Genomic DNA, 9,994 nt, shown 5'->3' with positions numbered 1-9,994 from the left:
AACCTAGACTATTCTGTGATTCTGTGATTCTGTAATAGCACCCCAAAATACAGATACCTTTGAAGGTAACAGAAGAATTTAGTTACAGAAATGACATTTGTTTCTAAAGACTTTGCAACTAGTTGCCTGCCTTTAGTTTGTGATAACTATTTGTCATGTTTTACGTTAACCTAGCTCTGTATTAAAGGGGACTTCAATACTCATGTTTTCTCACAGCCAGCAGCTGCCAGGTAATAAATACGCCTGCTAATGCAGTGTGACTCTAGAAATCTTTGTGAAACAAGCCTTTACATTGCAGGGTGCTTGCTTCATTAACTTGATTTTGAAAATGAAGGCATGTTTAATTGCCTGTTACTCTAAATTTCCTGGGACAATACTGAAATTTAATGGCATGGAAAGACTTGTGGAAGTTAGACTGAGTCATGCAGTCCTTCTGACAAGCTACCTAGTTGTTATTGTTGTTAATGCTGACTAATACTGGCAGTCCTCTACCTATGGTTTCCCGGTCTGGGTTATGGTGGTGGATTTTTCTAGTGTGAGAGAGTAGACTTCTGAGGAAGTGAGAAGGAATGTCAGTGTTAACCTCTGCAACACACAAGGTAAATGAAGGAGTGTCTGGTTTTGGCACAAGAAGACCTCAGCATGGCTGGAATTTGCTGATCTTTCTGCAATACTTCTAGTGAACCAAAATAAAGGACAAAGATTCATCTGAATCTTTTATCTGAAAAGACACTTTGCCCAGGCTTGCAATGTGAATATCATCTTTTATTCCTATCAAAGTAGGAGCGGAACTGTGATTCTTTAAAAACATGCATACACAAACGTTATGCATGTGTACATATATACACACATATGTATGGTTTCCTCCAGCTTCCCATCAGAGGCACCATCAAAGCGATCCTGCACATTAAGAGAGAGGGATATCCTCTCTGACACCTGCAGAGTTCACATCCCATCTCTCTCTTGCTTTTTATCCTGGACAATTGGATACAATACTGCCTTGTTACTGCTTCCTATTGCACAGTCTGTGCATCTCCCTTCTTGCTGCACAGAGCCAAAATACACTCAAATAAGATTTTAGATAAAATATTTTAGCACAGTTCTGAATAATGTCAGCAGCTGTCCTATTTTTACAGAAGTCTAGGAAGAATAGACCTGATTTAGCAGTTCTCCTGGCTGGGAGGTAAAGATCCACTTGGAATAATGAGGACAGGTGCTGGGAGCTACAATGCTACTGGATCTGTTTGGATTACCTGAGTAATTGTGAAATAGCTGCATTTCTAAATGTCTAAAGCAGGGAAGCAGGAAAGAACTGGACCATGGGTCTCTTTACATCATTCTTGCTTTTTTTTTTATTTAAATCAGAATCCCACTTAAAAATACACAGTAGTGTTAGCTGCTTTGGGATTTAATGGTAGAACAACAGCAAGGTTGTTAAAGCATCTCTATAACTGAATGATAGCTATTCAGCTCTAGCTGAATCCTCTGACAAATCTGAGCCTTGTTTCTTAGCTATTCAGGCTGGGAAGGAGCTTCTCAACTGCCTTGCAGACCGCATCACATTCATAGCTTTAAATTTCTTCAATTACCCATGAAATTTTACTTTTTCCTGCTACTAGTGTAGGAAGCCTCACTGCAAAGACATTGTCCCTGACACTGGCATGAACCTCAACATGTTTCAGGCATTCAAGACTTGCCCAGCTCAGTGAATGGCTGAGGAGAGATTTTCACCAGTTTTTCAGGCCGATGGATTTCAGACATGTTACGATGCCAGCAGCTGGGTACTTACTGGAGCACTTGTATAGTGGCAAGTTCCCCATATGGCTGCAGGACTGGGAGCAACACACTTGCCAGCTGTGGACTGCAGCAAACCTCTGCTGTGTGAAAGAGCAGGAGGCTGGATGTGTCCCCCAAAGGGCCAGCTGGAGAGGCAAGTTCAGAATCTCAGGCTGGCCCCAGCATTGAGCCCAAGCAGCGTTTCAGCTGCCAGTCTCCTGAAACACTGCGATCTGGCTCTAAATGGATCAGTTCACTGCTTTGGCATCATTCCCCTAAATCAAATGTGCATAGAGACAAACAACTTGAAGAGTAAGTTACTGGGCAATGGAGTTGTCCTGGATCCTGCACTGTATCATCCATATTTCTCCAAAGCCTGGCATGCGTGATACATACAGCAGCATGATACATGCACTATGTTCTTAGTGAGTGACAGGGTGTTTTTGTGCCTTAGGAGCAGTATTGGATAAAAAGCTCTGTGATGCCTGTGAGCACAAAGAGTTTTGACGCATTCTGGTAATAGTGAGATGAGTAACTTCTTAAATATGCCAACAAAATTAGTTACTAGGTAGATCCAAGGCAGTTGATGCCACAATTTAATTTCAGGCAGAAAAGCAGTGCTTTAGGTGGAAGAATCTCTATTCTATTTTGAGATATTGAACAGCTTTAATATGCCTTGACATTCAGCACCACATTCATAATCCCTGTAATTACTCCTTCCTACTCTAATAAGAGCCAGCGCAGTACAGCACAAGTGCTGAGGGACGGTTTTGTTCCACGCCTGGAAGAAGGAACACGTTGTATAAAGCACGCTCTGTGCTCAACTGTGGGAAACAAGGTGAATGGGAGAGTGAAACAGGAGCCTTCAGAGCAGCATTGTGACAATGCCTGGTGCTCTTCCTCCATATCAGTCTCTGCTGGCAGTTCTGATGAGTGAAGAAGCTGGGCAAAATGAGAGAGACGTAAAGGTGAGAGCTTGCTGGAGACAGCACGGGAGCCTTGGGAGGAAAACTATTCTCCTGTGACTCCCACCTGGCTCCAAGGGCAGGTAACGTCCCACCAGGCAGGGCTCGTGGTGTGTTTGCCCTTCCCTCCCCCTGCCTGCAGCCCAGGCCTCGCTGCCTCCTTCTGGGAGAGGACCCTGAGCGTGGGCACATACCCCAGGAACAGGGGCAGGGGGTTACTTCTGAAACAACCTAACCTGGGAACAAAAGGGCACTTTTGGGAAGCACTGGGGGCTGCCTCAGCTCTGCGTATCTAAGCATTGATGGCTTTTCTCATCATACTTTCCTGTTAAGAAGAACATGACTGGTACCTGTAGATAATACGTCAGGAGCTGCTGGTCTGTTTCTGTCAGTGGGTTAAAGAAGAAGAGGAGATAAAATGAGTGGGTGTGAAGGATTCAGCCACTAGACTGGCTGCTGCGGTGCCCCTTAAGCTGTAAGAAATAACAGAATTAAGGGATCTTGGTGAATGTACTAGCCATGAGCTGGATGTCTTTTTGGAAGAGACCCTGCAAAGGCCACAGCCTGGTCAGACAAGAAGTGGAGCCAATAAAGATGGAGGGCTGGAAGCTGTGAAGACATGTCAAGATTTGCGGATGTCAAGCAAAGTGGTGAACGAGGAACTTGTGGTTCATGAGGTACATAGAAACAGCAGGTCTGCTGGGATGGAAAAGCAGGGCTGTCCAGTGGGGCAGTGGTGTAAGAGATCCATCCACGCTGAGTATGAATGAGATGCAGATCTGATTTTACAAAAGATCCCAATTAAAAAAAAAAAAATGCCCACTGTCTCACTGGTTTGGTTTGGCCAGCATAATGTGACTTAGAATTATTATTATTATTATTCAGTCATGCAAGAAATCTGCATAGCAAGACTAAGTGAGAGCACTCATGCAGCAGTTTGTGGAGCTTGTTACTATAGAAATAACTCCCTGGCATAGCTGTTGTGCGTGGAGCATGGGCATGGAGAGACCACGGCATGGGTAAGGGGGGTGCAATGGAGGCTGATTAAGTAAAAATAGGAAATGGCTGTATGGCCTTTGGGCAAAAATCTCTTGGTTGGGATGGTGTCACAGGTCTGCCTGTGGGGACACGTTTATAAACGTGGTGGAGGAATATTACCAGAAACTTCCCTTAGGAGGGACTGAAATTTCTTGATTGGAAGACAAATTGTATCAGTAACTGTAGTTCCTTATCGCTTCTGGAAGCTATAAACAACAGACTTATTAAACAAAATAAAGAATAGGGCATACTGTTTCAGACTTCAAGCACTTTTTGTTGAATAGTGTAGGGATTAGATTTCTGAAACTGGGAAAAATTAATTAACCTCAACTGGGAATGATGCTGGTGAGACCAAACATCTGGCATGTAAACCACTTTATTCAGCAGGGGTTCTGGTACTCCTATGCAACATTTCATTGTACCACTGTACAAAGAAGTAGGAGACAGTTTCAGAAAAGAACCTGTTTTGGTTTTAAAGAACAAAAAATAGACCTGATTTGAAGGAGTTTTTATGTGCAAAGGGTGAATTTTGAGAAATGAAGGTGGCTGGCCAATGAAGCTTATTAACCAGGGATAAAGCAAAACAAACAGACAAACAAAAGTATTCAAATAAACTTTAGTCAAAGGACAGAGTATCCAATATTTGCACCTTAGAATGGGGAGAATTCTTGTATGGAAAGCTGGCATTGGACATATAATTAATTCCCTTTAAAAGTTTAGTTGTGCACCTGTAAGGGACTGAATGGCGGGGAAGCAGAAAAAAGTATGCAGGTTAGCAGGATCAGAAAGTCTTGGGGATGGACTGAATTACTAGAAGACAAAATAGTTCAATGTTTGCAAAGGAAATTACAGTACATGTAAAGTTTCCTTAACTATAAAAAGAGAAAGGGGAAAAAAAGAACGGGAGGAGAGGAGAAGGGGCTGAGACCACCAAACGTAAGAAAAAGTTTTGAAGAAGATCGGCGTTGGCACCACACGGTCACTCAGTACATGGACATAGCGATGCCCGTTCACAGGCTAAAACAAACCCTGCGGCAAGGTTATGTTCCTACAGCTAGTGTCACAACTGCTTCTCTGGATTAACAGTGAAAGGTCAGACAGCCCCCGGCAGTGCACGGCCTCAGCTGGGCACCATTCCCTGCCACAGGGACCAGAGCCACCTCCAGGGGTTACTCCAGGTGCCATGGTGTGTGATCTGCTTGTGGGGGACTCCTCAGGCCGAGAAGAACAGCAGCTCGCTCGGTGAATCACGGGGTCAGTGGCTAATCTCCTTCAGGCTTTTAATTATCACAGCAGATTCAATTTCCCTGAGGCTTCAACCAAATGTAACAGAAGCCTTTGCACTGTTGTGCTGTGCTGTGCAGAAGTGCTTACATTAATTTTTTTTTTTTTTTCTTCAGCCTGCCTTGCCCAGGCACAGGGTGTGCAGCACAGCAGGCTTGGGCTCAGCTGAAGCCACTGCCTAGGCCTCTAGCGGTTGGAGGGAAGATGCCTCATAACAACCCAAAATGACCATATTTGCCCAAATTTCTCAATACCTACTCACACAGTCAGCAAGTTATTAGCTAGCATAAATTCCCCTAGGAGCCTTGCTGCTCCCCTCTTTTAACCTCTACACTATTCTGACATACAAATCAAAATATCAGATAAAACACTGAGCATCTATGAAAGCAGGCTTTCATAAGGAAACCAGAAGAAAGCAAAACAGAGAGGCAGGGTGCTCAGCCAGTCTTCCAAGGGACTAACATGCAGGTAATGCCCTCAGAACAGGCAGGACAGAAAATACCGACTCTCCAACAGCAAACATGGAGCATTCATGTCAGTTTTCACCTGTCAATCTTCCTCTCAGTAGGGACGTGCAAATTCCCTCAGCTGAACTCATCCCAATTTATAGTTCTTGGGGAAATTTTCTTTTTCAGTAGAATTATATAGAAAGAAGGTGCTTGACTTACCTGAAAAAACCTACATGGAAGTACATGAAATGAATGCTAGAAGGGAAATGCTGGTTAGCTACTTAATAAAACTGATAAATTGTACCTTTTTATAAGCTACTACATTGCATAACTGAGATGACAGTTTTGCTGTCATAGCTGACCAGTGTTAATGACTGCAATTATAACGCTCATGGAGAAGGAAATCTGCAGAAATTGTATTTCGTGTGTAGTGCTCAGCTGCTTGTCAGCTGAAAGGAAGGTCCCCTAATTGAATGTAACACAGCCTGTCCTCTTCCTGGTGTCCATCAGTGGTTAATTATCGCGTGCGGATGCATGGCTGCATGTCACACGCTCTTGCATGACAGGGCTGTGTCACGCTACCGACTGCAGCACTGCTGGGTCTGGAAGCTGCGCGTCCCGGCGCTAGCTGCATCACCAAAGCCCCGCTGCTTTCAGCTCTACATAAATATAATCTTAATTGCAAGAGTGGGATTAAAATGAGGCCGAGTATCCTACCAGAATCTGACAGGCAGCTCCATCCTTGCTGGCTCCAGGGCCTAACAATTTATATATCTGTCACAAAAGGTGGTACAGCATGGCGGAGAAGTAGGCCTAATGCTGCTAACCGGCTGACGGCGAAAGGGGGGCACTTCACAGCACAGGCCAGTTTACGTCTTCTGGGTTGCTTCAGGTGATTCATGATGGGACATTACACAAAAATGTGACTTTTTGGTGACAGGAAGGCAGTTATTAGTCCAGTTTATTAGACTGTGCCTGCTGTAGTCAGCGTGTTTAATCTGCTTTGTTCCCTACCAACTAGAACAAAAACTGTTGAGTAAACTGAGGCATTTTGTTGGAAAGGGTAGTAGAGACTTTACAGCATTTCGTTGCTGGAAGCTGAGAAAATGTCCAGCTGCCTTGAACTGGAGGAGAAAGCCCACCATTTACACATTTATCCACCCATATCTAGAGAACAGGGAGTTAGCCGGCTGTTTTCACCAGCTTACACAAAGGACTCAAAAGCATGGATGGAAAATGAAAGGATAATTAATGGTTTGCCCATCTACAGAAACCACGTTCTCCTCATGATAGCCGCAGTCCGAAATGTTTGCTCCAGAATGACAGCACAGACTTAAGCTGATTTCAACCTCACTGAACATGCTGCAGCATAATGAATTGTGGTTTTCCCCTCTTACCTTAGCTGAATCAGTGCAGCACTGTTCAGAAATAGTTCTGCTTCCTTCTGTCACTATTTACACTATGTAAGAGGAGGCTCTGGTATTCTTTAACAATATTTCCACTCACCTGAAATGAAAGTGGATGTTGTTTTCCACCAGCAGATATCTTGGATTCTGCATTCAGTATGCGTGGCCTTGTGGATGCCCAGGAGAGCAGGCTGTCATCCTTCATCCTGAGTGTGTGCTCATTGCATCTACTTTTGGAAAACTTGACCCGTCTTGCTGTGGGTACATGCATAAACGTGCACCTCTTGCAGGCAGGTATATCCCTTAAAAATGATGGTGTTCACATTTGTTTTTCTTAGGCCAGCACTTGTGGAACCAGAGCTTCCAACATGTCAGATCCATGCCTTCTGCAGCAGCAAGGGGAGTGTGGATCCAATACTTTGCTCTGCTTGGTCCTACTCTTCTGGAGTTGCTGATCCACTGCTGGTGCATCTCTGGAGCTCTACTTTCAGTCATAAGGTAGCTGCTCAAAAGGTTACGTTACCCTCTAAGGCACAGATAGGAGCACACTAACTTGGCTGCTGCTGGCCTCCAGGTACATCTCCTTGCCCTGGCCCCCACAGGAAGCCACAAGCAGAAAAGCAGGTGCCCGCTGGGAGTCTTTCTGGGGTGCTCTGCTCCAAAAGGCTGAGCTGAATGTCATTTCTCAGAAGCATTTGCACTTCTGAAAGCACAGAAATCTATCCATGAGTTGGTATCTACTAAAACACCAGACGGTTCAGGGCAGTGTGCCCAGAAATGTTGGTATTTGTGCTGAAAATGTAAGTATTCGTACATCCCCCTACCTGCTTTTGTCTTTGTTTAGTTATGGCATGCAATTGTTTTGTCAGGCTGCAGCAAAAATACCATGCTGCCTTTTCCATTCTAGTTGGGGATCAAAGTGATATTTTGCATGGCACGTATCTGGCACAGAGTTGCACAGAGATGAGCTCTTCCTGGGAGCTGCTCCTGTGTTCACGGTGGTAGCCTCCACGTAGCCACATCTAGACTTACTTGGAAACTGCAGCGACAGACAACAAAGAAATAAGGATAATTTTTTTTGGTGCCGATATCTATATTTCTGGGTAGGCAGCTGTAATTGCTCTCAGAGTCTTGCTTATAAAAGTCATATTTGGAGCGCTTTGTGCAAGGCACGATTACCATTTGCAATGCCTGTGAAGGAGAGACGTGGAATATCCCCAGTGAGCAGGGTAAGACCAAAAGCACCACATGGCAGTATTAACGCCACCAAAAGCTTACACAGGAGTCACGGTGTTATGGCTTGAGGTCAAAGGAATTTATTTCTTCCTGTCGTGTGATGGACTGCACATTGGCAGATAATGTGGAGTCTTTTAGCAGTGTTTATCTAACTTTTTGTTTTCCGTCTGAGTTAATAGAGCCTCATTTGCCCTAAGGTGGGTGAGAACAAACTGGCTGCAGTATAAACCTTCCTCTGGAAGAAGGAGCTGATTCCCCTAATTAAAGGTATTGTGTAGTTTCAGTGTCAAGACATTGAGTCAGTAATTGCAGTTTCTTCTTACTGGCCTGGCCAGGAAAAAGTGCCTTGCTGCTGAGCAGCACTGTTTTTCATAATGTTTTGTACTTTGCTTGCTGGACCTAATTGTGACCTTGCGATCCAAGAAACACTTGTCGTCAGTACAGGGCTGGCCGGGAGCACGGACTTCTCTTCCACAGAAATGCCAGCATTTTGAAAGGCTTTGTTCCTAACTGGGACTTTCGCAAGAAAAAAATACATCAGAAACACTAGCATGTTTCTTTCTCATTGTCCCTGTGTATGTTCCATATAAAATATGTAAAAGGAAAGAAAAATTATTGTAATTAACAACATTGCAATTAAGCCTGCTTAATTCTGAAACAAGCATGACCTACAAAAAAACAAGGAAAAGCATTGAGATTTCCCTGAAAAATGTTGAAATCATGGATTTGCCTGGTGAAAAGATTGATTTTGAGAAAGGACATTTTTGATGGAAAGTGGGTTCCTGAAATGTATTTCAATTAATGTCATTTGTATTACTCACTTCTCACTGCTGAACTGAACATCCTGGATTTTAACATACGGCGTGTGCTGTGTGTTCTAGTTCTTACATTTAAAGTGACTGCAGCAATGCTAAATGTGTTTGCTAGAGCAGACCCTTAGCTGAACCCAGAGGTAGTCCATCTACTAAATGACTGTCCCAGAGGAGGTGACATTTCTTGTGCCACGTCTGTGGTATCTCCTTGCTGATCTTGCCAGCTCCCAAACAAGTTTGTGAGTGTAACTGAATTCTGGTCCTCACGATCACAGATCTGCCTGTGATGGCTTTTTGTTGTTATCACTGCTTCACATAATCTTAAAGCCAGGACTGTTAGAGGCCCATTAGCTTCCCTCAGATTTATCTCCTGTGGCTTGGGTGGCCAAACCCGCAGGAGGCAGAGTGGTGCCTTCCCTATAAGGGTGCAGTAAAGCCCCAAACCTTTCCTCATCCTCCTGGAGATTTGACAGTTTTAAGCTTCATTTGCAAGTGGAGCCTGGGTCAGCCTCTCTTTGCATCACACCCTTATGCATGCAGGTTCATGGGGCTTTTCATGATGTTGATGAGGTTGTCAGCTTTTTTTTTTTTTTTTTAATGTCAGCTTGTAAATAGAGTTGTTACGCAACTGGATGAGAGCTTGTTTACATTCTGGCAGCTGCCCACGCACCTCCTCCCTCCAACCTCTTGTTACTGCCGTGTTGCCTGCTACAGATGTTCCAGTCTGGTGGAACTGAGACTGAGCACATGTGGCGTGGCTGGATTGAGTTCCTGGTGCTTGGCTGCTTTCACAGCTTAATTAAACTTCAACAGTTTAATTTTGGGGTTCTGTAATTTAAAAGTGCTTGAATTAAGACTCCTCATCCTTGAAGATGATCCCCCCCCCCCGCGCCCGCCAACTTCTTACTGTTTGTCATCTGGCTGATGTGGTTCCTAGCAATCTAGGCTTTTTCCCCCTAGTGCTCACCTTTTGACTTGAGATCAGGTGTGTGCCAAATAGATACCATGGCAGAAGCTTTGCAAGCCTT

The sequence above is a fragment of the Oxyura jamaicensis genome, chromosome 2 (assembly GCF_011077185.1).
Source record: "Oxyura jamaicensis isolate SHBP4307 breed ruddy duck chromosome 2, BPBGC_Ojam_1.0, whole genome shotgun sequence".
Lineage (NCBI taxonomy): Eukaryota > Metazoa > Chordata > Aves > Anseriformes > Anatidae > Oxyura > Oxyura jamaicensis.
The sequence above is the reverse complement of the archived record's forward strand: the minus strand, read 5'-3'. Positions refer to the sequence as shown.